The sequence below is a fragment of the Dunckerocampus dactyliophorus genome, chromosome 12 (genome assembly GCF_027744805.1).
Source record: "Dunckerocampus dactyliophorus isolate RoL2022-P2 chromosome 12, RoL_Ddac_1.1, whole genome shotgun sequence".
Lineage (NCBI taxonomy): Eukaryota > Metazoa > Chordata > Actinopteri > Syngnathiformes > Syngnathidae > Dunckerocampus > Dunckerocampus dactyliophorus.
In genome coordinates this window covers 19,377,667-19,403,652 of record NC_072830.1, presented here as the reverse complement: position 1 = coordinate 19,403,652, position 25,986 = coordinate 19,377,667, and the positions used below count along the sequence as shown (strand labels likewise).

Genomic DNA, 25,986 nt, shown 5'->3' with positions numbered 1-25,986 from the left:
CAGCACTCTGGTCTTATTTCCTGAATGGAACCGACACCGCCCGAGAGACTGCAGCCCTTATCCAGCGCTTTAGGCCACACGGCCATACTAGGTAGGAAGATTCCTTACAGAGGAGAAATTTGACTGTATTATGAGATGGCAGGTATTTGGAAGGGCAACGCCTTGTGCTGAATTCACTTCTCCTTTGGCGAATGGACACCAAGTGGAAGCCACCAGAGTCCTCGTTAGTATAGTGGACAGTATCTCCGCCTGTCACGCGGAAGACCGGGGTTCGATTCCCCGACGGGGAGACATTGTTATGTGTGTTACAGTTTGATGTTGAACCTTGGGCAGGGTTACTCTTGAAACAACACATCCGTAGGGTAGAGCGAACCCGTCTCACAAGAACGCTTTGAATTCTCCTTTCGAAGTGCTCCGCAGTGTTGGACGATGTGACAGCCATGAAGCACAGTGCCTTGCTACCACATCATTCCGTTGGCAGCGAGCAGAGCTTACCAGGGCTTTCAACCTGTGCCTCCTGAGAAGCAGAAAGCTAAATTTGGCGTTGCAGACCGCTCAGCCACACTACCTAAAACGGTGCGCTGGTCAGGAAAAAACGGTGGCATTTTACATTTTGCTGACACCTTTGGAAAGTCAAGAGGAACTGCACAACGGACAATAGCCTGGTGTTTGTCAGCAGAGTGGCGCAGCGGAAGCGTGCTGGGCCCATAACCCAGAGGTCGATGGATCGAAACCATTCTCTGCTATTCTGCCTTGTTTTAGATTTTTCCACACGGGTTCGTCGTGCTACGTTTAAAGCCCACCTTTTAATGTTGCGTTCATGACAGACGTTGTAAGGCCGACCACGCGGAAGACCGATGTTTGTTTAGCTGACTTGGAGATTTTTTTTCTGTGCTTCACCATTTCACGGAAGCCAGCACTCATGATGTTCAACTCTGAGATCTGCCCACAGAAGGACTCCCTGAATGTTATGACGTGTGTACTCGGCTGTTCGTGAGGCGCTCGAGTACGTTGCACAGTCCTACAGACATCAAGCGTGCTATCTTGATAGCATTTCTTACCGAGCTTATTTATAAAAGAAAGACAGAAGAGCAAAAAGAACTTGTTTCCACCTGGTTTCGAACCAGGGACCTTTCGCGTGTTAAGCGAACGTGATCACCACTACACTATGGAAACCACGGTGGCCTGATGTTTTTAACAGGACTGGCAAAATAATTCCAGTCTGACCAGTCTTGTCTGTGTTGAGGATGAGGTTGTTCATATTTGGCCAATAGGGTCTGTAGATTTCACTGGTTGAAGTCGCCAGCTGGCAAAAAAAAACGGTGTCAGGGAACCTGTACACCATGTGTACTCGCCTCTTTGTGAGGGTCTGGGGTATGCTGCACAATCTTACAGACATCAAGCACAGTGTCTTGTTAGCATCTCTTACCTTGCTTCTTTGGAAAAGTAAGAAAGGAATGACGGAAGGTCTTGTTTCCACCCGGTTTCGAGCCGGGGACTTTTCGCGTGTGAGGCGAACGTGATAACCACGGCACTATGGAAACTGCAGACCTGCCTTTTTCCAAATAATGCCAGTCTAAGCAGACAGAACCAGCGCTTCTTCTTCTTCTCCTTGGTCTTGTCTGTGTTGAGGATGAGGTTGCTGTTTTCACACATAGACACCACACCGGCCACCTCCTCCCTAGAAGGCCCTTTGTGCAGGCCAGTGATGCAACCCGATCACTCCGGGGAAATAAACATGGACTATGTGTCCAAAATGGGGACAGGGCGCAGCTCTGTCTGTGGCATGAATATTGCTGTGAACGTGGTACAGTGTGTTCTCATCACAGGTTGGAATTTCTACATGCTGGTAATATTTGGGCAATACCTGTAGATTTCACCGTTGGAGGTTGCAGTGCACATAGTGAGTCTGTAGCTTTCCGAGGTTTTGTGTGAGAGCCAGGTCTTGGCAAAAATTAGAGCGCAGCACTCTGGTCTTATTTCCTGAATGGAACCGACACCGCCCGAGAGACTGCAGCCCTTATCCAGCGCTTTAGGCCACACGGCCATACTAGGTAGGAAGATTCCTTACAGAGGAGAAATTTGACTGTATTATGAGATGGCAGGTATTTGGAAGGGCAACGCCTTGTGCTGAATTCACTTCTCCTTTGGCGAATGGACACCAAGTGGAAGCCACCAGAGTCCTCGTTAGTATAGTGGACAGTATCTCCGCCTGTCACGCGGAAGACTGCACAATCTTACAGACATCAAGCACAGTGTCTTGTTAGCATCTCTTACCTTGCTTCTTTGGAAAAGTAAGAAAGGAATGACGGAAGGTCTTGTTTCCACCCGGTTTCGAGCCGGGGACTTTTCGCGTGTGAGGCGAACGTGATAACCACGGCACTATGGAAACTGCAGACCTGCCTTTTTCCAAATAATGCCAGTCTAAGCAGACAGAACCAGCGCTTCTTCTTCTTCTCCTTGGTCTTGTCTGTGTTGAGGATGAGGTTGCTGTTTTCACACATAGACACCACACCGGCCACCTCCTCCCTAGAAGGCCCTTTGTGCAGGCCAGTGATGCAACCCGATCACTCCGGGGAAATAAACATGGACTATGTGTCCAAAATGGGGACAGGGCGCAGCTCTGTCTGTGGCATGAATATTGCTGTGAACGTGGTACAGTGTGTTCTCATCACAGGTTGGAATGTCTACATGCTGGTAATATTTGGGCAATACCTGTAGATTTCACCGTTGGAGGTTGCAGTGCACATAGTGAGTCTGTAGCTTTCCGAGGTTTTGTGTGAGAGCCAGGTCTTGGCAAAAATTAGAGCGCAGCACTCTGGTCTTATTTCCTGAATGGAACCGACACCGCCCGAGAGACTGCAGCCCTTATCCAGCGCTTTAGGCCACACGGCCATACTAGGTAGGAAGATTCCTTACAGAGGAGAAATTTGACTGTATTATGAGATGGCAGGTATTTGGAAGGGCAACGCCTTGTGCTGAATTCACTTCTCCTTTGGCGAATGGACACCAAGTGGAAGCCACCAGAGTCCTCGTTAGTATAGTGGACAGTATCTCCGCCTGTCACGCGGAAGACCGGGGTTCGATTCCCCGACGGGGAGACATTGTTATGTGTGTTACAGTTTGATGTTGAACCTTGGGCAGGGTTACTCTTGAAACAACACATCCGTAGGGTAGAGCGAACCCGTCTCACAAGAACGCTTTGAATTCTCCTTTCGAAGTGCTCCGCAGTGTTGGACGATGTGACAGCCATGAAGCACAGTGCCTTGCTACCACATCATTCCGTTGGCAGCGAGCAGAGCTTACCAGGGCTTTCAACCTGTGCCTCCTGAGAAGCAGAAAGCTAAATTTGGCGTTGCAGACCGCTCAGCCACACTACCTAAAACGGTGCGCTGGTCAGGAAAAAACGGTGGCATTTTACATTTTGCTGACACCTTTGGAAAGTCAAGAGGAACTGCACAACGGACAATAGCCTGGTGTTTGTCAGCAGAGTGGCGCAGCGGAAGCGTGCTGGGCCCATAACCCAGAGGTCGATGGATCGAAACCATTCTCTGCTATTCTGCCTTGTTTTAGATTTTTCCACACGGGTTCGTCGTGCTACGTTTAAAGCCCACCTTTTAATGTTGCGTTCATGACAGACGTTGTAAGGCCGACCACGCGGAAGACCGATGTTTGTTTAGCTGACTTGGAGATTTTTTTTCTGTGCTTCACCATTTCACGGAAGCCAGCACTCATGATGTTCAACTCTGAGATCTGCCCACAGAAGGACTCCCTGAATGTTATGACGTGTGTACTCGGCTGTTCGTGAGGCGCTCGAGTACGTTGCACAGTCCTACAGACATCAAGCGTGCTATCTTGATAGCATTTCTTACCGAGCTTATTTATAAAAGAAAGACAGAAGAGCAAAAAGAACTTGTTTCCACCTGGTTTCGAACCAGGGACCTTTCGCGTGTTAAGCGAACGTGATCACCACTACACTATGGAAACCACGGTGGCCTGATGTTTTTAACAGGACTGGCAAAATAATTCCAGTCTGACCAGTCTTGTCTGTGTTGAGGATGAGGTTGTTCATATTTGGCCAATAGGGTCTGTAGATTTCACTGGTTGAAGTCGCCAGCTGGCAAAAAAAAACGGTGTCAGGGAACCTGTACACCATGTGTACTCGCCTCTTTGTGAGGGTCTGGGGTATGCTGCACAATCTTACAGACATCAAGCACAGTGTCTTGTTAGCATCTCTTACCTTGCTTCTTTGGAAAAGTAAGAAAGGAATGACGGAAGGTCTTGTTTCCACCCGGTTTCGAGCCGGGGACTTTTCGCGTGTGAGGCGAACGTGATAACCACGGCACTATGGAAACTGCAGACCTGCCTTTTTCCAAATAATGCCAGTCTAAGCAGACAGAACCAGCGCTTCTTCTTCTTCTCCTTGGTCTTGTCTGTGTTGAGGATGAGGTTGCTGTTTTCACACATAGACACCACACCGGCCACCTCCTCCCTAGAAGGCCCTTTGTGCAGGCCAGTGATGCAACCCGATCACTCCGGGGAAATAAACATGGACTATGTGTCCAAAATGGGGACAGGGCGCAGCTCTGTCTGTGGCATGAATATTGCTGTGAACGTGGTACAGTGTGTTCTCATCACAGGTTGGAATTTCTACATGCTGGTAATATTTGGGCAATACCTGTAGATTTCACCGTTGGAGGTTGCAGTGCACATAGTGAGTCTGTAGCTTTCCGAGGTTTTGTGTGAGAGCCAGGTCTTGGCAAAAATTAGAGCGCAGCACTCTGGTCTTATTTCCTGAATGGAACCGACACCGCCCGAGAGACTGCAGCCCTTATCCAGCGCTTTAGGCCACACGGCCATACTAGGTAGGAAGATTCCTTACAGAGGAGAAATTTGACTGTATTATGAGATGGCAGGTATTTGGAAGGGCAACGCCTTGTGCTGAATTCACTTCTCCTTTGGCGAATGGACACCAAGTGGAAGCCACCAGAGTCCTCGTTAGTATAGTGGACAGTATCTCCGCCTGTCACGCGGAAGACCGGGGTTCGATTCCCCGACGGGGAGACATTGTTATGTGTGTTACAGTTTGATGTTGAACCTTGGGCAGGGTTACTCTTGAAACAACACATCCGTAGGGTAGAGCGAACCCGTCTCACAAGAACGCTTTGAATTCTCCTTTCGAAGTGCTCCGCAGTGTTGGACGATGTGACAGCCATGAAGCACAGTGCCTTGCTACCACATCATTCCGTTGGCAGCGAGCAGAGCTTACCAGGGCTTTCAACCTGTGCCTCCTGAGAAGCAGAAAGCTAAATTTGGCGTTGCAGACCGCTCAGCCACACTACCTAAAACGGTGCGCTGGTCAGGAAAAAACGGTGGCATTTTACATTTTGCTGACACCTTTGGAAAGTCAAGAGGAACTGCACAACGGACAATAGCCTGGCGTTTGTCAGCAGAGTGGCGCAGCGGAAGCGTGCTGGGCCCATAACCCAGAGGTCGATGGATCGAAACCATTCTCTGCTATTCTGCCTTGTTTTAGATTTTTCCAGACGGGTTCGTCGTGCTACGTTTAAAGCCCACCTTTTAATGTTGCGTTCATGACAGACGTTGTAAGGCCGACCACGCGGAAGACCGATGTTTGTTTAGCTGACTTGGAGATTTTTTTTCTGTGCTTCACCATTTCACGGAAGCCAGCACTCATGATGTTCAACTCTGAGATCTGCCCACAGAAGGACTCCCTGAATGTTATGACGTGTGTACTCGGCTGTTCGTGAGGCGCTCGAGTACGTTGCACAGTCCTACAGACATCAAGCGTGCTATCTTGATAGCATTTCTTACCGAGCTTATTTATAAAAGAAAGACAGAAGAGCAAAAAGAACTTGTTTCCACCTGGTTTCGAACCAGGGACCTTTCGCGTGTTAAGCGAACGTGATCACCACTACACTATGGAAACCACGGTGGCCTGATGTTTTTAACAGGACTGGCAAAATAATTCCAGTCTGACCAGTCTTGTCTGTGTTGAGGATGAGGTTGTTCATATTTGGCCAATAGGGTCTGTAGATTTCACTGGTTGAAGTCGCCAGCTGGCAAAAAAAAACGGTGTCAGGGAACCTGTACACCATGTGTACTCGCCTCTTTGTGAGGGTCTGGGGTATGCTGCACAATCTTACAGACATCAAGCACAGTGTCTTGTTAGCATCTCTTACCTTGCTTCTTTGGAAAAGTAAGAAAGGAATGACGGAAGGTCTTGTTTCCACCCGGTTTCGAGCCGGGGACTTTTCGCGTGTGAGGCGAACGTGATAACCACGGCACTATGGAAACTGCAGACCTGCCTTTTTCCAAATAATGCCAGTCTAAGCAGACAGAACCAGCGCTTCTTCTTCTTCTCCTTGGTCTTGTCTGTGTTGAGGATGAGGTTGCTGTTTTCACACATAGACACCACACCGGCCACCTCCTCCCTAGAAGGCCCTTTGTGCAGGCCAGTGATGCAACCCGATCACTCCGGGGAAATAAACATGGACTATGTGTCCAAAATGGGGACAGGGCGCAGCTCTGTCTGTGGCATGAATATTGCTGTGAACGTGGTACAGTGTGTTCTCATCACAGGTTGGAATGTCTACATGCTGGTAATATTTGGGCAATACCTGTAGATTTCACCGTTGGAGGTTGCAGTGCACATAGTGAGTCTGTAGCTTTCCGAGGTTTTGTGTGAGAGCCAGGTCTTGGCAAAAATTAGAGCGCAGCACTCTGGTCTTATTTCCTGAATGGAACCGACACCGCCCGAGAGACTGCAGCCCTTATCCAGCGCTTTAGGCCACACGGCCATACTAGGTAGGAAGATTCCTTACAGAGGAGAAATTTGACTGTATTATGAGATGGCAGGTATTTGGAAGGGCAACGCCTTGTGCTGAATTCACTTCTCCTTTGGCGAATGGACACCAAGTGGAAGCCACCAGAGTCCTCGTTAGTATAGTGGACAGTATTTCCGCCTGTCACGCGGAAGACCGGGGTTCGATTCCCCGACGGGGAGACATTGTTATGTGTGTTACAGTTTGATGTTGAACCTTGGGCAGGGTTACTCTTGAAACAACACATCCGTAGGGTAGAGCGAACCCGTCTCACAAGAACGCTTTGAATTCTCCTTTCGAAGTGCTCCGCAGTGTTGGACGATGTGACAGCCATGAAGCACAGTGCCTTGCTACCACATCATTCCGTTGGCAGCGAGCAGAGCTTACCAGGGCTTTCAACCTGTGCCTCCTGAGAAGCAGAAAGCTAAATTTGGCGTTGCAGACCGCTCAGCCACACTACCTAAAACGGTGCGCTGGTCAGGAAAAAACGGTGGCATTTTACATTTTGCTGACACCTTTGGAAAGTCAAGAGGAACTGCACAACGGACAATAGCCTGGCGTTTGTCAGCAGAGTGGCGCAGCGGAAGCGTGCTGGGCCCATAACCCAGAGGTCGATGGATCGAAACCATTCTCTGCTATTCTGCCTTGTTTTAGATTTTTCCAGACGGGTTCGTCGTGCTACGTTTAAAGCCCACCTTTTAATGTTGCGTTCATGACAGACGTTGTAAGGCCGACCACGCGGAAGACCGATGTTTGTTTAGCTGACTTGGAGATTTTTTTTCTGTGCTTCACCATTTCACGGAAGCCAGCACTCATGATGTTCAACTCTGAGATCTGCCCACAGAAGGACTCCCTGAATGTTATGACGTGTGTACTCGGCTGTTCGTGAGGCGCTCGAGTACGTTGCACAGTCCTACAGACATCAAGCGTGCTATCTTGATAGCATTTCTTACCGAGCTTATTTATAAAAGAAAGACAGAAGAGCAAAAAGAACTTGTTTCCACCTGGTTTCGAACCAGGGACCTTTCGCGTGTTAAGCGAACGTGATCACCACTACACTATGGAAACCACGGTGGCCTGATGTTTTTAACAGGACTGGCAAAATAATTCCAGTCTGACCAGTCTTGTCTGTGTTGAGGATGAGGTTGTTCATATTTGGCCAATAGGGTCTGTAGATTTCACTGGTTGAAGTCGCCAGCTGGCAAAAAAAAACGGTGTCAGGGAACCTGTACACCATGTGTACTCGCCTCTTTGTGAGGGTCTGGGGTATGCTGCACAATCTTACAGACATCAAGCACAGTGTCTTGTTAGCATCTCTTACCTTGCTTCTTTGGAAAAGTAAGAAAGGAATGACGGAAGGTCTTGTTTCCACCCGGTTTCGAGCCGGGGACTTTTCGCGTGTGAGGCGAACGTGATAACCACGGCACTATGGAAACTGCAGACCTGCCTTTTTCCAAATAATGCCAGTCTAAGCAGACAGAACCAGCGCTTCTTCTTCTTCTCCTTGGTCTTGTCTGTGTTGAGGATGAGGTTGCTGTTTTCACACATAGACACCACACCGGCCACCTCCTCCCTAGAAGGCCCTTTGTGCAGGCCAGTGATGCAACCCGATCACTCCGGGGAAATAAACATGGACTATGTGTCCAAAATGGGGACAGGGCGCAGCTCTGTCTGTGGCATGAATATTGCTGTGAACGTGGTACAGTGTGTTCTCATCACAGGTTGGAATGTCTACATGCTGGTAATATTTGGGCAATACCTGTAGATTTCACCGTTGGAGGTTGCAGTGCACATAGTGAGTCTGTAGCTTTCCGAGGTTTTGTGTGAGAGCCAGGTCTTGGCAAAAATTAGAGCGCAGCACTCTGGTCTTATTTCCTGAATGGAACCGACACCGCCCGAGAGACTGCAGCCCTTATCCAGCGCTTTAGGCCACACGGCCATACTAGGTAGGAAGATTCCTTACAGAGGAGAAATTTGACTGTATTATGAGATGGCAGGTATTTGGAAGGGCAACGCCTTGTGCTGAATTCACTTCTCCTTTGGCGAATGGACACCAAGTGGAAGCCACCAGAGTCCTCGTTAGTATAGTGGACAGTATCTCCGCCTGTCACGCGGAAGACCGGGGTTCGATTCCCCGACGGGGAGACATTGTTATGTGTGTTACAGTTTGATGTTGAACCTTGGGCAGGGTTACTCTTGAAACAACACATCCGTAGGGTAGAGCGAACCCGTCTCACAAGAACGCTTTGAATTCTCCTTTCGAAGTGCTCCGCAGTGTTGGACGATGTGACAGCCATGAAGCACAGTGCCTTGCTACCACATCATTCCGTTGGCAGCGAGCAGAGCTTACCAGGGCTTTCAACCTGTGCCTCCTGAGAAGCAGAAAGCTAAATTTGGCGCTGCAGACCGCTCAGCCACACTACCTAAAACGGTGCGCTGGTCAGGAAAAAACGGTGGCATTTTACATTTTGCTGACACCTTTGGAAAGTCAAGAGGAACTGCACAACGGACAATAGCCTGGTGTTTGTCAGCAGAGTGGCGCAGCGGAAGCGTGCTGGGCCCATAACCCAGAGGTCGATGGATCGAAACCATTCTCTGCTATTCTACCTTGTTTTAGATTTTTCCAGACGGGTTCGTCGTGCTACGTTTAAAGCCCACCTTTTAATGTTGCGTTCATGACAGACGTTGTAAGGCCGACCACGCGGAAGACCGATGTTTGTTTAGCTGACTTGGAGATTTTTTTTCTGTGCTTCACCATTTCACGGAAGCCAGCACTCATGATGTTCAACTCTGAGATCTGCCCACAGAAGGACTCCCTGAATGTTATGACGTGTGTACTCGGCTGTTCGTGAGGCGCTCGAGTACGTTGCACAATCCTACAGACATCAAGCCATAATCTAAAATATTAAGCCTGTAAAATAGAGGCACACCCAAACAAGAATAATTCCACTCTTGTTGAGCAAAAATTCCAGTTGCCTCTGCCTAGGAAGATTCCCTAAAGAGGAGAAAGTTGACTGTATTATGAGATGGCAGGTATTTAGAAGGGCAACACTTTGTGCTGAATTCACTTCTCCTTTGGCGAATGGCCCCGCCCATTTTGAGTACAGATATGGATACAGATAATTTAGATGGGTGAAAAGATACAGATACAGATAGTGGTGTACTCGCTCATCTTTAGTATTATTTAGTAATAATATTTTAGATCCTGGCACCATCCCCTCAGACTAGAGCTGTCCTATGTACAAATACTATGATGTGTTGTAGAAGCAGGCATTTGTATAAATGTAGTAAAACGTAATGTTATTCCTCGTTAGCAGCAGATGTGTGACAGTTGCTGCAGGAGGCACAACAGGTTAAGCTATTACTTCCTACTACTTGTCTCATCGGGCTCTTTAAGAGATTTAAAGCTTATACAGCCGCAAGTCAGAATAGTAACCGCACATGGTGCCAACACATCACACACACACATACACACAATCTCAGGGTGGTGATAAGGAGGTACTTAAGGGGTGTAGAGATCTCCCACTTGAGCGATTGTTTATAAGCTGTGGGCACACATTTCTGCTGTTGGATCCTCTGTGTATTCTTCTAAGCAAACAAAGCCAACACAGGAGTAAACAGAGCAGTGTAAAGTGATACACACACCTGACTGAGTTTCTTTTTTTCACATTTTGTATGCAACACTTGCTCTCTTCTAGAAGAGGGACTCTTTCCATGGCAGCCATGTTACCTTTGTCTTGTTTTCATGCCTTAATTCTGCGATGAGCGCTGATCTAGTTTTTTTTTTTTTTCCAACAAATAAAATTATGTTTCATTTCACACACTACTACTGGGTAAAACCAAGGAAACTGGCAAAACAACTCAAGAAGGGAACAAGGTGGAACATTTTTGGCCAGATACCAAGTACATACTGGCCCAATATCGCTGATACCGATACAGATTTTTACTTGGACATTTTAAGATAATTGAATAATTTAAAAATGTTTAAATCATGATTATAGTCAGAAAAAAAGGAACAACGATTATAGTCAGAATAAAACACAAGACAAAGATTATAGGAAAAAAAATAGAATAATACAATTATTTGCTTAGTCGTTTTTATTACATACCATTGTTTGCGCAAATAAAGTCAGTAGCACAGAATAACTGTAAAAAATCTTTTTAAAATTTTTTTCCCCCTAGCCTCCTGTGTCCACAAACTTATTCAGATGACAGTTCGGATTTTTGACATGGAGTTGTGTGACTTTGTTCCATGAGCATAGTTCTGGTTGGAGTTTTGTGCGGAGAAACTTAGTTCCGGTTCGTTGGTGGGGTCACTTAAGTAAAGAGTTTGGCTTCTCAAAACAATATACATTAAAAAAAGTAATACATTTGCATCACAAATTCGTTGCGAACAAAAACGCCAGAACTCTCAGTCGCTCAGCGTTATTTCCTCCAGGGTTCGTAGCACTACGCGCTCTCGCCTGTCCATTGTTGTGGGAGTGTTACATGCGCGGATGGAGACTGCTGAGAGTTTCCTGACGCAGCAGTCTCCATCTGCACATTTAAACACTGTACAACAATTGAGAGGTGAGAGTCGTAGTTATACAAACAAAAAGGAAATAACGCAGAGCGACTGAGAGGTCTGACTTTTTTTTTAGCAAGAGTTTTTTGATGCGCATCTCTGTGTGGAGTTTGCATGTGCTTCCCGTGCGTGTGTGGGTTTTCTCCAAGTACTCTGGTTTCCTTCCACATTCCAAAAACATGCATAACTCTAAATTGTCCATAGGTATGAATGTGAGCGTGAATGATTGTTTGTCTATATGTGCCCTGCAATTGGCTGTTGATCAGTCCAGGGTGCATCCCGCCTCTCTCCCGTTGTCAGCTGGGATAGGCTCCAGCATACCCCCGCGCTCCTAATTAAGATAAGTGGCATTTAAAATGGATGGGTTTTGTGATGCAAATGTATGACTCTTTTGAACGCATATTGTTTTGAGAAGCTAAACTCTTTACTTAAGTGACCCCAACAACTAACTGGAAGTATGTTCCTCCTCACCGAAATCCGACCAGAACTCCACTCACGGAACAAAGTAGGGGCTAAGTCACTGTTGATACGCTACACTGCTGATGGGGATGTCATACAACTTCATGTCAAAAAATCAGAAGTGCTGGTTGGTTGTTTCATCTTTTCAGATTAAAATGAAAAGTAGCTACCCAGAACTTTCCACAATGGCATTGACGACCCTGTTACCATTCCTGTCCTATTTTGTAAAAACACACTGCAAAAACACATCAAACCAAGCTATTATTGTACTGATGGTGAGTTTGTATTCATTTTGTGGTTTTAATTTGTTGTCCTTTTCTTTGTTTTATATGTCAGTAAATGACAATAGCATTAGATTACTATATTAGGTTACAATGCCTTCTCAGCCCACCGCAATTCTAGAGGACAGTACAGATGGGGCTGTAACTGTTAACTTCTCCCTCACGGTTGTACTCTATATTACACCCTATTTTTCTGTGTCGCTATGCTTCATTCTTTCCTGGGAGAAAAATTCAATACCTGTAAGGACATTAAAGTGTTATATTAAAACCATATTGTACTGCATAGCTGTGAGGAAAGTAATGTATCCTTGTTCTGGAATGTGACCCGTAATGTCATTACTCATAAATACACATAAAGAGTGGTACATACAGTACACACTAATCTACGTGTCATACTTTCAACGCAACTTAATGTGTGTATTGTGAAAAAAATACACCTTTCACTCATGCATCATGTTGCCAACCAACACATGATTGATCGGACAAGAGAAGTAAACAGACCCTATTAGCTCACCCTGGTGTTGTCATTAGTTACTGTGGTTCTTCCCGACATGTTAGACACCCTCGTCTACACTGCTGCTCTTTTCAATCAGGATTAGGGTTCTGACTTTTGCCCTGCTCCTGTTGGTCGTCACACAACCCCTCCTACAGAAACCCACCTCTTGTTTTATTGATTGTCCGTTCCTCGATCATCCCACAACTTATCTGCCAGCCCATCCGTGTCCTTCCAATCCTCCTCTTGTTCACACAACTAACACTTTCAATTTACGACACGTTAAAAATTACGAACCTGAACTGCTATATTGCGGTCAAGTTGTCTTTAACTGCCTTGTGCTGTAATTGATCTGTGTATGTGTGTGTGTGGTGAAAGAGCATGACTTTCAAATGACTCCTTAATCAATGAACAGCCAATAGCGGACCAGACAGGTTGCTTTTTCTTGTTCTTACTTAGTCTCACGTGCTCACAAGGGGGTGGCGGATCAATACAAATATCAGTAGTATCAATACCAAGGGTAGTATCAGTATCGCACCGATACTATCATAATGAGATCAATATTTTTGAGTTACTTTCTATGGTCATTTTAAAAAATAAGTTTTTTTGTTGTGTTGTTCATATTTTTAGATTATTGATACTGTTATATGTATATATTGTCATATTGTTGACAAGGCCAGGGAACACAGGAGGGCTTTGGGGACAAAACGCCAAAGGATTTGAATGAGAGCCAATAGTGGATTTTGTTTTTGTATTGTATTTTGTTGATACTGTTATTTTGTCTTATACATGTATATATTGCGTAATTATACACAGTTGATAAAAGTATCTATTTTTTGTTTGTCCTGTGTTTTATTAGGGCCCATGCACAAAAGTGAAGCCTTTGCAAAGGCTGTATTGTATCTGCTGTTTTTATTATAATTATATATACTACGCTTTAGTATGCATTATTATTATTATTAATATTACTATTATTATTATCATCCGTCCTTCCATCCATTTTGGGGGGGGTCAAAGCTCACCAAATATATCTGTGGTCCCGAACACGGGCTCCCAAAATCATCATAACTATTATCAACAAATTAAAGGCAAAATCAGAAAATTATTCAATGATCTTGAAACATTTAAAGTAAATCGTGTAATGTATCGGTGTCTGCAATACTGGCAATATTGTATTTTCTTTTTGTATTGGATTGACATCAAAATTGGCATACACAAAAGGGCTACACATTGACAGCCTCAATGTGGGTCATTGCCATTTTAAGTTAGATGAAGATCAGAATATTTCCTTAGTTTACTGCCATGGGCATGATTCAAACCAAAAGAAAAGGTAGATTGTGACGCGGCAAAGACTGGAACCATTCAAACTAAACAGTAAATAGTTAGATAATAGTAAATATTTTAATAGTTAGTAGTTGAAGTGTAAAGCCCTTCACACTGTAAAAGTTTGCATTTTTTGACACTCACCTTTGAAAGGAGGTGTCGCTGTCCGACAAGGATTTTTGTCGCGTATGTCACCTCGCATCTAATTATCTGATATTGCAATATGGTGTAGCACATACTTGCAGCAACATTCTGCATCACTGGGTTCTATATAAAAAGCCCAGGCGAATAAATTCCAGCTTATACGGCACAGATGCAGCAATTTTGCAGGATTTGTGTAAAAGATGCTCCTGGAGAGGCTGGAAGCCTTGCTGTGAGCCCATCAAAGTAGGGAGTATAGGATTTGCTGGATGCTTGTTGTGCAACTTGGCAATACTGGCGTTGCAAAATGTGAAGCCATCAACTCCACCATGGAGGCAGCGAAGAGGGCCTCCAGGTGGCTTTAGATGAGGATGTACTGTCAGAGGCGACCCCTGGGTCAGTGGCTGCTGGAACAGGGAGAAGTTCCTGAACAACACTGAGCCGCCAGAGCGAGAGTGTATGATTGTTGAAAGGCCCAAAACTCTGGATGACCTCAGAAAACATCACTGATGTTGTGTCTCAGCACATCCTAGACTGTATCAATTAAGGATGTTCAGCCAGAGATCCCAGCATTAGTCTGGATGACCATTTAGAACAAATTGATGACAACTGGAATGACAGTAGAACGCCTGAAAAGACAGCGACCGGATCGTACAAAGCAATAGAAAAAGTCACAAAGAAAAAGCGATGTGACAGAACACAAGGAACACTACAAGACGAACACAAACAATAATAATAATAAGACAATAATTCCAGGTATACACAATGCACTAGGCTATCAAAATACAGGTAGCTGGAGGTCCTGTACTTTAATAGGGGTGTCACAACATGAGATGACACACGAGATTGGGTCTACGACAACAAGACGAGCTTTTACTTTTATGAAAAATACAAGGAACAAACATAAAAAATATATGGAGATATATTACAATCTACTAACGTGATTTCTCCTACGTTACATTCTTCTGCATTCTGTGTGCATGCTACCGGCCCCCCTCAACCCACCAAGACAAACAGACTGTATGACTGACAAAAGGGCCCACAACGTTCATTTCAGCAAGGCAAAATCGACGATACAGACAGTCTGAGGATGCACCCAGAATAATCACAACAGCAAGATGCTATAGACCATACCGCCACAATTAGCAGTTTTGGGACACGTACACAACACAACTATGCCATGAACCAGAATTCAAATACTGTGACAAGCGCTTTGGACAATGGCTTACTCATAGATGGCTGCAGCAGAGGAGAAGAAACCCAAAGGTTTCAGTAGGTTTTAAGAATATGGGAAGCTTAGCCCCCAGAAGATGCACAGTATGTGAATAAACAGCCCACTGGCACAAAATATCAGCTCACAAAGACTGATAAATTATTTTACTCTGTTTTTTTAAAACAGCACAACAACAAACACAGATTTGTGCAATGACTATATTGTGGCGCTCTCAAGTTGCACAAAAGGTTGTCTAATCATGGTCTAATCATTTCTTCCATGACTGTATAACGGAACTCGCAATGAGCTTGACAACGCAACAGAAACAGCAGGGGTTCATCACTCAACATACTGTAACAGTGTAACGCACTGTGTCATAAAATGAAATAAACACGACAACCCACACGCAGCAAACTTGACACAGCAGGTGGGTAACATATATAACAATGACGCCTACGAGGAAAGGTAATAAAAAAAAAAAAAAAAACAATTTACACCAAAAGGCATGCTGGGAAGCCAGAAACACTCCCAGCGACCGAGTGAAGGCAAGGTTGTAGGGAAAATGTGGATGTCACGGTTCTCCATTGGGTCTATTCGCCAATGCGCTTCAGTGTTTTTCTACGCGTTTTTAGTTAAGGACGTTTCCCTCATTGTATTCTCCCATCCAGACTCCTGACACGCCCACTGTGCATAAAGAAGACCCATGAACCTATGTGTGATGTTAAGAATTCTGTTTAGTCCAACTGTTGCTGTGAGCACGTCAGGAGGGGCTTTGAGTGTGGATATGCACGAGGGGAAGAGTGACAGTTGAGTTTGTTACATTTTCTTCGTATTCTGCTTTCTACGTTCTTGCTTATCCTGGTGGCGTGGCTGTGGCCACGTGACTGTTCAATAAAGCGACTGTTGACTGATCACCTCGATCACCTCGTTGTCCTTTTTATGCAGTCGGATAGACACTACACTGTGTATTTTCCATTATTCGCATATTGATAACGGTTGAAAGTAGCTTGCCTGTTCCCTTGTACAAACGTAACACAGACCGTTCATTGTACATCACGAAGACAGGCTCTGTGGGTGCACACGTACTGTACTTGGCAGTTGAAGTGATTGGATAACTGGCTGATTTATAGTCATCATCATCATCAGATAAATGAATGGTGCAGTTGTAAAGACATGAAAAATGTTGTAGGTTGTCGTCCCTCGTTTATCGCTGTTAATTGGTTCCATACCCGAACATCATAAGTGAATTTCTGAGAAGTAGGATTCAATGTTAATGAATGGAATATTTTTGTAATTAGAGCATAGAAAACCTGTTTATGACCTTCAAAATCCGGTTTTACCATTATACACATAAAATGACAACCTCTATCGTCACATTTACACTCATATTACCCAATATAGTAAACCTTTATAGTAATAATGAACAATAATAAGACATAATAAAGTTCTGTGTTGTTGTAGTACCTCAAACAATGTGGGTCGATCGCATGTTATTAAAAAAAAAGATCAACGTCAGCCTATCATCCACTGTCACTACGACGTTTGCAGTGATGTGCGGTGAGGTTCACGGCTGGTTAGGCACTGAGTCTTTTGGAGTTTTTGTATGTTAATACAGATTGCTCATTAAGAGGATAACACAAAAAGAAGAGAATAATTCACTTTTGTTTAAAAAAAATGTCTTCAAACTGTTTTCAAATATGTTCATTAAATTTTTTTTCATGAAAACATCTGTGTTCTAACCTTTTATCTGTATTTGATTTACATGCAGCCTTTCCTTCTCCAGGAAAAGGTCTGACACTTGTAAAAGTCTGATCACCTGCTGGTAAACTTGGGTATTTAATCCTTCATCTTGGCAGTCAAATTCATTCATACATTCAGCAGAGCATAAAAATATCTTCAATGCATTTGACTTTCTGCTATCTAGTGCTGCTGTAAAAAAAAAAACACCAACACTGGCTTTTTCTGTATGGAAGAACTGCAGTAACAGGCACATTCCAGCTCACACACGCCTGACCCCTTCAGGATGCAGCGGTACTGCAAGTGCCACACACGTCGTCCGTCTCTCTCTCTCTCTCCCTCTCTCTCTCTCTTTCAGTGTGCTCTTGGTGTCCTCCTCTTCATCTGGTAGTAGACCTAGCCTTTCGAAAACCCGCCGAAGATAGTGTTTTTCCTGCTCCACTCTGTCAGGATCCACCGATAAACTTGTGCAAAAGTTGCACAGTTCCTTCTCTGACAGACAAATCCATTGCCGTTAACCTGAAAGCGCCATCATATCCATTTCTTTGTGTGTTTTCTATGATGGAAACCGTGAGTCAGACTGTTATACTGAGTAATGATGTCCTTCAATTTCCAATCGGTTGACAAGCTTGTTGTGTGTTTATTCATAGCTCATGATTGGCTCCTGTCAAATAAAGTGCTGACTGGTCCTCACGGACTTGTGCGCACCACAATATGCCACTTTATGACGTGGATACGTGCGGCTTATACACCAGTGTGGCTTATAAAAGAACAAATCAGTTTTTTCCTCTAAATTTTGTGGGTGTGTTTTATACACTGGTGTGGTTTATACACCGGAATTTACAGTAGATTAGATTATTTGTAGGGGACAATGAAATTTCATTAAACACATGCTAATATATGAGTTAAAAAAAAAAGCCAGAATTAGCCAAGAGGCTATTTTTCCCCTGGCCATGATGTTAAAAAGGCAGGAAAATTCTGTACAATAAGACAAAACTATAAAACAAACACAAAATACGTGCAGATTAGAACAGTAAGGACATTGTTAAAGAGATCACATAGAAAAATAAAAGTACAACAGTAAAACAAGTAATAAAATAAATATAACAATACAAAAATGAAATGAGGCATACAACATGCTCATATTTAAATGAATAACGACAGCTTATTATTTGCTGATTATTTATTTTAAGTCATATTCTGGCCACTGTAAATGGCAAAAAAAACCAAAATTAAACAACACCAAATTATTTAGGGGGGCTTAAGAATATTTTAGGGAGGCTTCAGCCCAATTAAAATAGGCCTGACGATGCAACTGAAGAAACATAACTGGCCGAGCTGAATGCCACACAGTGGACCGTCTTCATAGCTGTTCCATTTCGATTCACTAAGCAATTCCTTTGCCAGAAGCAAAGTGACCATTTTGATCTTCTCTAAAAAAGAGTCGGACAACTTCAGCAACCTTTTTGATCCAATTAATAATTAACAATTAACACTATTACATTTGCTCATAACAGAAAACTGTTGTGTGTATGCAGATAGTAGCATCCGATCAAAGGATCCCTATAAAGATGACAATAAATAAAACCAGTGCATTATTCTTTTTAATTCTCTGTGTAATTGTTAGTATGTGTTTACCACTAGAGAACATGATCATCAGTTAGCTTTACCTGAAGTGACTGCGAGGCATTTATCAAGCACGGCATTAATGCATTAACATGCAGTGTTGCCCAAAGTCTTATGCTCTAATAGATGATACGAGCGTCTTTTTTTTCAGGACTTGCAGGTTCTCTGCTGTCGTTACACCTCAGGTGGTTTTAATAATACAAAAGTGCCACTGGTGCTTCTGAGTGTCATTGTTGTCAGGCATCATTACTCAGCGCCGCGTCTTACAAATTGTGTGGTCGTTTGGCTTTTGCTTGCAAGTACCGTCATTTGTACAATTTTCTTCCTACATTTCAACAATGCAAGCAAGACCAGGATTGCATTCATTTATTTCTGGAGAAGGTAGACTTTTGTCATACTGGTTGTTTGAAGCCCGTGGCATCTGACCAACAAAAAAAACTTTTACACTTTATTGTGAGGAAGAAGCATTCTGAGTCATGTTTGGTGTGTGTCAAAAGTGAAACATTATTAGACGCTGATTTCATAATGCTTAATAGAAGGATAGCCATAAAAATTAAAGTCACTCAAAAATGCACCGATCATTTGGGACTTTGCACTTTTCTGGCAGAACACCAAAAGCACTGACAAAACCTTCAATGAGACTTCACTGATGTCATCCCTTTTCTGCTTTTTGCATGGTATTTGCAAATGCTTGGATATGCTGTGTTTAGGGATGCTCCGATCAATCAGACACCGATCAGTATTGGCCGATTTCCGTGAAAAACCACATGATCGGCATGTGCAGATAAATGCCTTTCAACAGCGATCACCTGTGGCTCATACTATTGCAGCCTCTAGCCTCATGCGGTGTAGTGTCTTTGGTAGCGTCCTCCTCCCACTTTCCTCCACACTGCGCAGGTGTGTGTCTGCCATCACATACCACAAAAAACTACCTAGCTGGGGTAGCATGTTAAAAGGCTTTAAATTTAAATTGAATTTAATACAGCATTTGAAGAACACACACGTGATGGAGTATGGTGAGTTTTCGAGGCTCACGGTGTGATCATCAGTCAAACGGCAGCTAACGCAGCCATGTGGAAAACACTAACCCGTATCTGCATGACAGACAGAAGGCAAAGCAAATAACTCGAAAAATAATTGAATTCATCAGACGAGATGACCAGCCTTTCTCAGCGGTGGAAGACACCGGGTTCACCGAGTGCTCTCTCACTCACCTAGAAGTCCTGCTAGAGCTCCAGCAATGGACTCTCACATTCAAAGTACCCTTAAGAAAGCGTCTCTTCCTCTGTAAGTTTCACGAGTGATATACTGTATGTTCTCTTGAAAAAGTAAGTCAAGTAAGTCTCAATTAAGGTGATTTTATGGTTCCTTTTTTGTATTATATAGCCAGTAGCAGGGGTGCAGCCAGGATTTCTGGGCCCCAATAAAAAAAAAAAAAAGATCACGTTGACCCCAGCCGTTGTACCTTCTAGCCAGTTTTACCTTAGCCCTTCTCTGTGAAGGTGCTAAACTTTTGCCAGGTTTTTTTTTTCCTTGTTACTGTTTCGGCCAGGCTGTGCTTTTTGCGCTGTTGCTTTTTGTTCTTTGGACTGTACCTTAGCTTGTTTTTCTCTGGTTTTGTTCATACCGTTTCTCCTTTTTGCCTCTGTTTATACTTGCCTTCTGTTAACTAGTTCTTATTAAAGACTTGCGTGGATTGCTTTCTGCTTTGGAATCCGAACCTTATCTGATCGTGCCAAAGATTGTAGTTGTAGTTATATACTTCATTCATTTCTTTCTGTAACATTTCCTTACGAAAACTGGCACATTTTTGTCGGTACATGTGGTTCTTGTGTTACAACATTCTGTGTTATGACATTTCGTGGTTATGAATGCGTACCTATAAATTACTGTATTAAGATAATGGAACCTCGGTTAGTATTCAATATGGTGCACATCTTGTGGTGTTATTAATACACTGAATGAGTCCAACAGTTTTCTTAATGTATTTGTCTCACAAGACGTCCATGTTAGCGTCCTATAAGCTTGCTAATACATGAAAACAGGAACCAAAAGTCATCTGTCGCCCATCTATGATGTCATCAGTGGCTGACGCTAGTTCTTTGCTCACTAACACAGTTATGACACAAGTCTCAAAAATGTTAACATAAAACACTTTCTTGAGTTATTTTTCAGCCGTGATCAATAAGAAAAGCACAGACTTACGGCGTAAGTATGTTAATTAGCAAAGAACTACAGAGTCCACCGCTGAAGAGGTCATAGAAGGGTAATGGAGCTGGGGAAGAAATTATTTTGGCTCTGGTTTCCATGCTAACAGGTTGCTAGCAGGGACGTTTTGTGATTAAAAACACATTACAAACACAGTCGGACTCACGCAGTGTATTAATAACATGACAAGACACGCGACATAGTGTACGCTAACTGGGAAATGCGCTTAACCGAGGCAAATGTTCGACGTAAACCGAACCCTGCTATCCGGGGTGTACACTAACTGAGGTTCACTGTGCAGACGTTTATCCTTAATGATGGTTGCGACCGTCAAATGATAACCAGTTCTCGAGCGAGTCTCGTGTTTACGGACCAAAATTTTGGGGAGATTGCACAGTACGCCATAAACAAAATAAGTAAACAAAAGCAAAAACTACTCTCATTCAAATCCTTTGGCTTTTTGCTTTTTTGTAAACAATAACAATATAATGTATTGCCATGTATTTCAACCTGTGATAAAGTGCCTCCAACTTTGACCGGTAGTATATTTGTGAAAATAAATATGGAAGAGAACTGAAACATACCCCACTAGTACTAGTACACTTGGTGTAGATAAAAATATCAATATTTGAATCAATCCGCCCACCCCTTGCCTTGACCTTTTGTCAGTGGTCATACGGGGCATATGGATTTGCATATATCAGAATATGGATGTATAAAATGTGTTGAAAAGAAAACGTGTTTTTTTCATGATTTTCGTTGGACAGCAAATATATTTTTAGTATTTGCTGTCTGGCATCTTGTGGAATCACAATAAGATCTTGATGTCTTTGCCTTTGGCCACCTGGTTTCCATTAAACCACACACAATTCCTCCTGTACTACCATCCATGAATTCCTAATGATTTGAAATGATTTACGGTCAGCTCCTCCCTCCCTCACACAGACAGTCACCATGGAAGCACTCTCACATATTAAAATAGACCACACCCCTCCACCATGGCCTTAAGTGGCATGGTTAGCCACCCTAAACCACCCGTAAAGCACTCGGAGTATCAGTGGCTTTCCAACTCATTTATGTGTGCAATGACTGTGATGCTCTATCGTGCACTCCACTCTTGCTTGGTCTATACTGACTCCACCCATCTAATGATAAAGATATATTTGTGTCCTTTGCAGCAAATGTGCATTAAGATATAGGTCGCTGTGAGGCTAAGTGCTTGTGCACATGTGTGTGTGTGTGTGTGTGTGTGTGTGTGTGTGTAGATGGTGGCAGTGGCAGAGATGAAAGTGATGGTGGCATCTGACCAAAGGATTCATATAGTGATGACATCACCCTTGGAAAAAAAAAAGGAGGAAGGAGGGGGTTTTAACTAACTATGAGCTCAGAATTTCAATGTGGGACGATAGCCCAAGAAACCCTGGTGGTGAATCTCCAGCTCTGCTTTGACGTGCTTTTCTCAACCGTCTTTTAGTTGCTCTCTAAAACTGCTAATCCGCTATGCATCTTCTCTTGTTTGTTTGTCTTTATTTTGTACAAGCTACACAGGTGGAAGACATGGAAACCAAACCAAATACAGTGGAACCTCAGTTAACGTACATACGTTAGTGCTGTTCGGTTAGCGTAAAAAAAATTCCACCAAAAATTTGCCTTTTACCGTTAGTGTACAATATGGCACTGTGTTCGTAATGTATTTTTTTTAAATCACAAATCTTTCTTGGTAGCAGCCTATTAGCTTGCTAATACATGGATGTGATATGATGATGTCATCAGCAGTTGACTCTGTAGTTCTTTGCTAACAAGCACAGTTACGCCACAAATCTATAAAATTAACGTAAAAAATATTTTTATAGGTTTACAATTATAGTTTTATATTTATGCAGAAAACAATTACACAGTCGTCCCTCGCTACATAGATTTTTAAAATTAAGAAGAAAAAGGGCAAGACTTTTGTCGATAGCAGTCTGTGGGGAACTTGCTTCGACTTCAGTTCCGAGGAGCGTGTGGGCGGATGTTGGAGCCAAGAGTGGTGGGACAATGACGTGAGCCGCTTCACTCACACTTTTTTAAAATAATTGTTGGATGACAAGAATAACTTTTGCCTACATCGGTGAGTACCTTTATCCAAGCCTCAATAAACACACCTTTCGATGACGTATAGGTCGGATGTATGCAACTTCACCGTTCAAACTGCAGTAGCGCGGATACATATGGGATTTATAACTACATGCGAATGATGCTTGAGTCAAATTTGAAAAAATCTTTATTGTACTGTTCCAATTGAAAAAATCAGATACAGGTCACGTATGAGCAAAAAAATCTAAACTGACCTGCAGTGTGATCGTAGCCTGTGTCTCTCAAAAGGCCCGGGAACGGCAAATTTGACTCAAGCATCATTCGGGCCTTTTGAGAGACACAGGCTAGGTTCACACTGCAGGTCAATTTAAAATTTTTTGCTCATACGTGACCTGTATCTGATTTTTTCAGTTGGAACAGTACAATCCAGATTTTTTCAAAGTCGCCAAGGGAAGGGAAAAATTTTAAAAACTCCCCAAAAATCACAAACAACAAAACGAGAGCAAAAAAAACGTTGTGACACTGCTGGTTCCAAGCCCAAATAACACATGAGAAGCAGTGAGTGAGACTTCAGGGGAACTAATATGACAGAAAAGGAGGGTTCACCATCATCAATCAATGTGTTTCATTCTATGTGAGTCATGCATGTGCACTTCAAATTAGAAAAGATCTGGGTGAAAGATTTTCAAAATACACTAACTCTAAAACTGAAACATTGACCTGATGGTGGCGCTGTAGGAAAGTCATGTACCAAAACCAATAGTGTTCTAGTGTCTTATGGTCATAAATGTTGTCAGTAAATTTGGCACGATTTGGATGAAAACTTTTAAATGTGGATTAATTCTAATATAAAAGTTTGCTAGAGGTTAGGGTTTTATTATCAAGTAGTAATTTACATATTCATAATCAGGATCAGAATGGCCTTTAATCGTCATTTATACAGAGGTATAATCGAAATTGTGCAATCACCCATCCATACATAGTATACAACATACCATACAGTGGGACGGGGGGTAGACAGGACAGGATGACGGGGCGATAAAAGGGGGGAGAGGAAAGGGAACAACAAGAAGAGATGAGGGGATCCAAACTGAGCTCCAATGGGGGAGTACTGTGTGGGAGTGGCAAAAAACCTCAGCAACATAGGCACAAATAAACACACTTTACAACATGAACTCGAGGGCTAGCACCAGGGGAAGGGTTAAAGGGGAGTGGAGCTGCAGGCAAATGCAGCCATAATCAGCGCAAGCTGTGGACCCCGTCCTACCAGCACCGGGGGGAGATAGCGGTGACGGTGTGGGATGAGGGAAGGGATGTGTGTGCGCATTTGCATGTGAGTGTCCTCAGATGCATGTGTGTGTAGGCCTGAAGAAGTTCTTTGCCTACATTTTTTGCCTAAATTAAGCATTTTCAAGCATAAAAATGGCCGAATGAACTAAAATACAAATATAAGGCATTTAGAAGATGCATTCAAAGATGTTGTGATACTATGTAGTATTCTACACTGGTCACTAGGTGTCAGTAATGTTACTGTAATGTAATGTAATGTAAGCACCAGACTTGAGCACCGGAACAACAGGCTTTTATTGCCGGTTTAAATGATCTCAAACAGGCACACACATAAAACTAAACAATGAAGTCTCAAAGTCACTTCATGTCGTTTACAGCAACACACGAGTCTTATTTATGTCTTAAATGGCTTATTTCCTCTTATTATGTCTACTATATTGAGTGATACGAGTGTAAAGGTGACTATAGGATTATTATTTCATGCCTAGAGGGCTCTAATAATGGTGAAAATGTATTTAGAAGGTCGTACACAGGTTTTCTATGCTCTAACTACGACAATATTCCATTTATAAATAAAAACAACCTATTTTGCAGAAATTCACTCATCACGGCTGGGTCCAATTAACAGTTGATTATAAACGAGGGATTACTGTATTGCATTTTTGTGTATTATTGATGGTTTGTATAATCATGATGTGATAGTGGTGGTATTAAAAGGTGGATTTGGTCGCCCACTGAAGGGTACGAAATGCACCGCCCGCCACTGTTTCTGATAAAAATAACAATAATATACTCTGTTACCTATAACACATGGCTGACATTTAGTCTCCTTTTTTCCTTAAATATATGCAACGTCTTTGCATCTCTACATGGGTTGGTTTTAGCCTGTTTAAAAAATTCAAAATGTCAACATGGGCCCCAAATCCTTAGATTTTTCAGCATGCGTACCTCTGTGGAAGAGATTTGGAAATGCCTGCTCTAAATCAAGTGACAACAACCAAAAAATGAACATCTACCCCATCATGTATTTTTTTGTGTAAGAAAATGGTACACAAATACTCAATTAGAATTTCCTTGACAACAAACATGAATGGCTTTCAGTGTGCTTTCAGAGTGTACAATTACTATTTAAATTGTTTAATTACTGAAGCTTAAGACCACATTTTAGTTCTATTCAAAAGACTGAAAACAAGGCTGCATTATTTTCAGACTGAAATTAGTTCATATGAATGAATTAGTTCCCCTTTTAAAGAGCCTGAAAATGGCAATGGTCTATTTGACTTTGGTTTTGAAGAGAGAAGAAAGGGTGCTCATCAAAAAGCAGCAAAGTATTGTTGCTCATAAATATAGCAGTGTGGCAACACAACAAAAAGGTCCTGAGACAAGGTTTTTTCTGGAAGGGCTTTGTCCTTTTTTTTGACTCTTCAAGAATTTTCTTCCATAGAGCTTCGGTCGTTGAATTTTTTGCTCAACATATACAGTATATATATCAGATATATGGCTTTCTCCACAAGTCCACCGTCATCTCCACAGTCTTCAGCGGGTTCAGCTCCAGATGGTTCTGACCACACCAGAGGACCAGCTGGTCCACCTCCCGTCTGTACGCAGACCGATGACTGTCGTGTCGTCTGCAAACTTAAGGAGTGTGTCAGGTCCAAACTCCTGTGACACTTGTAAAACACAGCAATATTACAGAAGAGACTAAGATATATGAGTGATAATTATGAGTT

At 43.1% G+C, this 25,986-nt stretch overlaps 14 non-coding genes across 14 annotated transcripts; 10 read left to right on the top strand and 4 right to left on the bottom strand.

The window, feature by feature from the left end:
• Positions 1–218: 218 nt before the first annotated feature.
• On the top strand, positions 219–290 carry trnad-guc (transfer RNA aspartic acid (anticodon GUC)). The gene has a single exon. It is a non-coding gene; the product is annotated as a tRNA-Asp (tRNA).
• A 384-nt stretch (positions 291–674) lies between these two features.
• Positions 675–746, top strand: trnam-cau (transfer RNA methionine (anticodon CAU)). Its single transcript has one exon. It is a non-coding gene; the product is annotated as a tRNA-Met (tRNA).
• A 357-nt stretch (positions 747–1,103) lies between these two features.
• On the bottom strand, positions 1,104–1,176 carry trnav-aac (transfer RNA valine (anticodon AAC)). Its single transcript has one exon. It is a non-coding gene; the product is annotated as a tRNA-Val (tRNA).
• Positions 1,177–3,029: 1,853 nt separating this feature from the next.
• Positions 3,030–3,101, top strand: trnad-guc (transfer RNA aspartic acid (anticodon GUC)). Its single transcript has one exon. It is a non-coding gene; the product is annotated as a tRNA-Asp (tRNA).
• Positions 3,102–3,485: 384 nt separating this feature from the next.
• Positions 3,486–3,557, top strand: trnam-cau (transfer RNA methionine (anticodon CAU)). The gene has a single exon. It is a non-coding gene; the product is annotated as a tRNA-Met (tRNA).
• Positions 3,558–3,914: 357 nt separating this feature from the next.
• Positions 3,915–3,987, bottom strand: trnav-aac (transfer RNA valine (anticodon AAC)). Its single transcript has one exon. It is a non-coding gene; the product is annotated as a tRNA-Val (tRNA).
• Positions 3,988–4,992: 1,005 nt separating this feature from the next.
• On the top strand, positions 4,993–5,064 carry trnad-guc (transfer RNA aspartic acid (anticodon GUC)). The gene has a single exon. It is a non-coding gene; the product is annotated as a tRNA-Asp (tRNA).
• Positions 5,065–5,448: 384 nt separating this feature from the next.
• Positions 5,449–5,520, top strand: trnam-cau (transfer RNA methionine (anticodon CAU)). Its single transcript has one exon. It is a non-coding gene; the product is annotated as a tRNA-Met (tRNA).
• A 357-nt stretch (positions 5,521–5,877) lies between these two features.
• Positions 5,878–5,950, bottom strand: trnav-aac (transfer RNA valine (anticodon AAC)). Its single transcript has one exon. It is a non-coding gene; the product is annotated as a tRNA-Val (tRNA).
• Positions 5,951–6,955: 1,005 nt separating this feature from the next.
• On the top strand, positions 6,956–7,027 carry trnad-guc (transfer RNA aspartic acid (anticodon GUC)). The gene has a single exon. It is a non-coding gene; the product is annotated as a tRNA-Asp (tRNA).
• A 384-nt stretch (positions 7,028–7,411) lies between these two features.
• Positions 7,412–7,483, top strand: trnam-cau (transfer RNA methionine (anticodon CAU)). The gene has a single exon. It is a non-coding gene; the product is annotated as a tRNA-Met (tRNA).
• Positions 7,484–7,840: 357 nt separating this feature from the next.
• trnav-aac (transfer RNA valine (anticodon AAC)) lies at positions 7,841–7,913 on the bottom strand. The gene has a single exon. It is a non-coding gene; the product is annotated as a tRNA-Val (tRNA).
• Positions 7,914–8,918: 1,005 nt separating this feature from the next.
• trnad-guc (transfer RNA aspartic acid (anticodon GUC)) lies at positions 8,919–8,990 on the top strand. Its single transcript has one exon. It is a non-coding gene; the product is annotated as a tRNA-Asp (tRNA).
• Positions 8,991–9,374: 384 nt separating this feature from the next.
• Positions 9,375–9,446, top strand: trnam-cau (transfer RNA methionine (anticodon CAU)). Its single transcript has one exon. It is a non-coding gene; the product is annotated as a tRNA-Met (tRNA).
• The last annotated feature ends 16,540 nt before the right edge of the window (positions 9,447–25,986 follow it).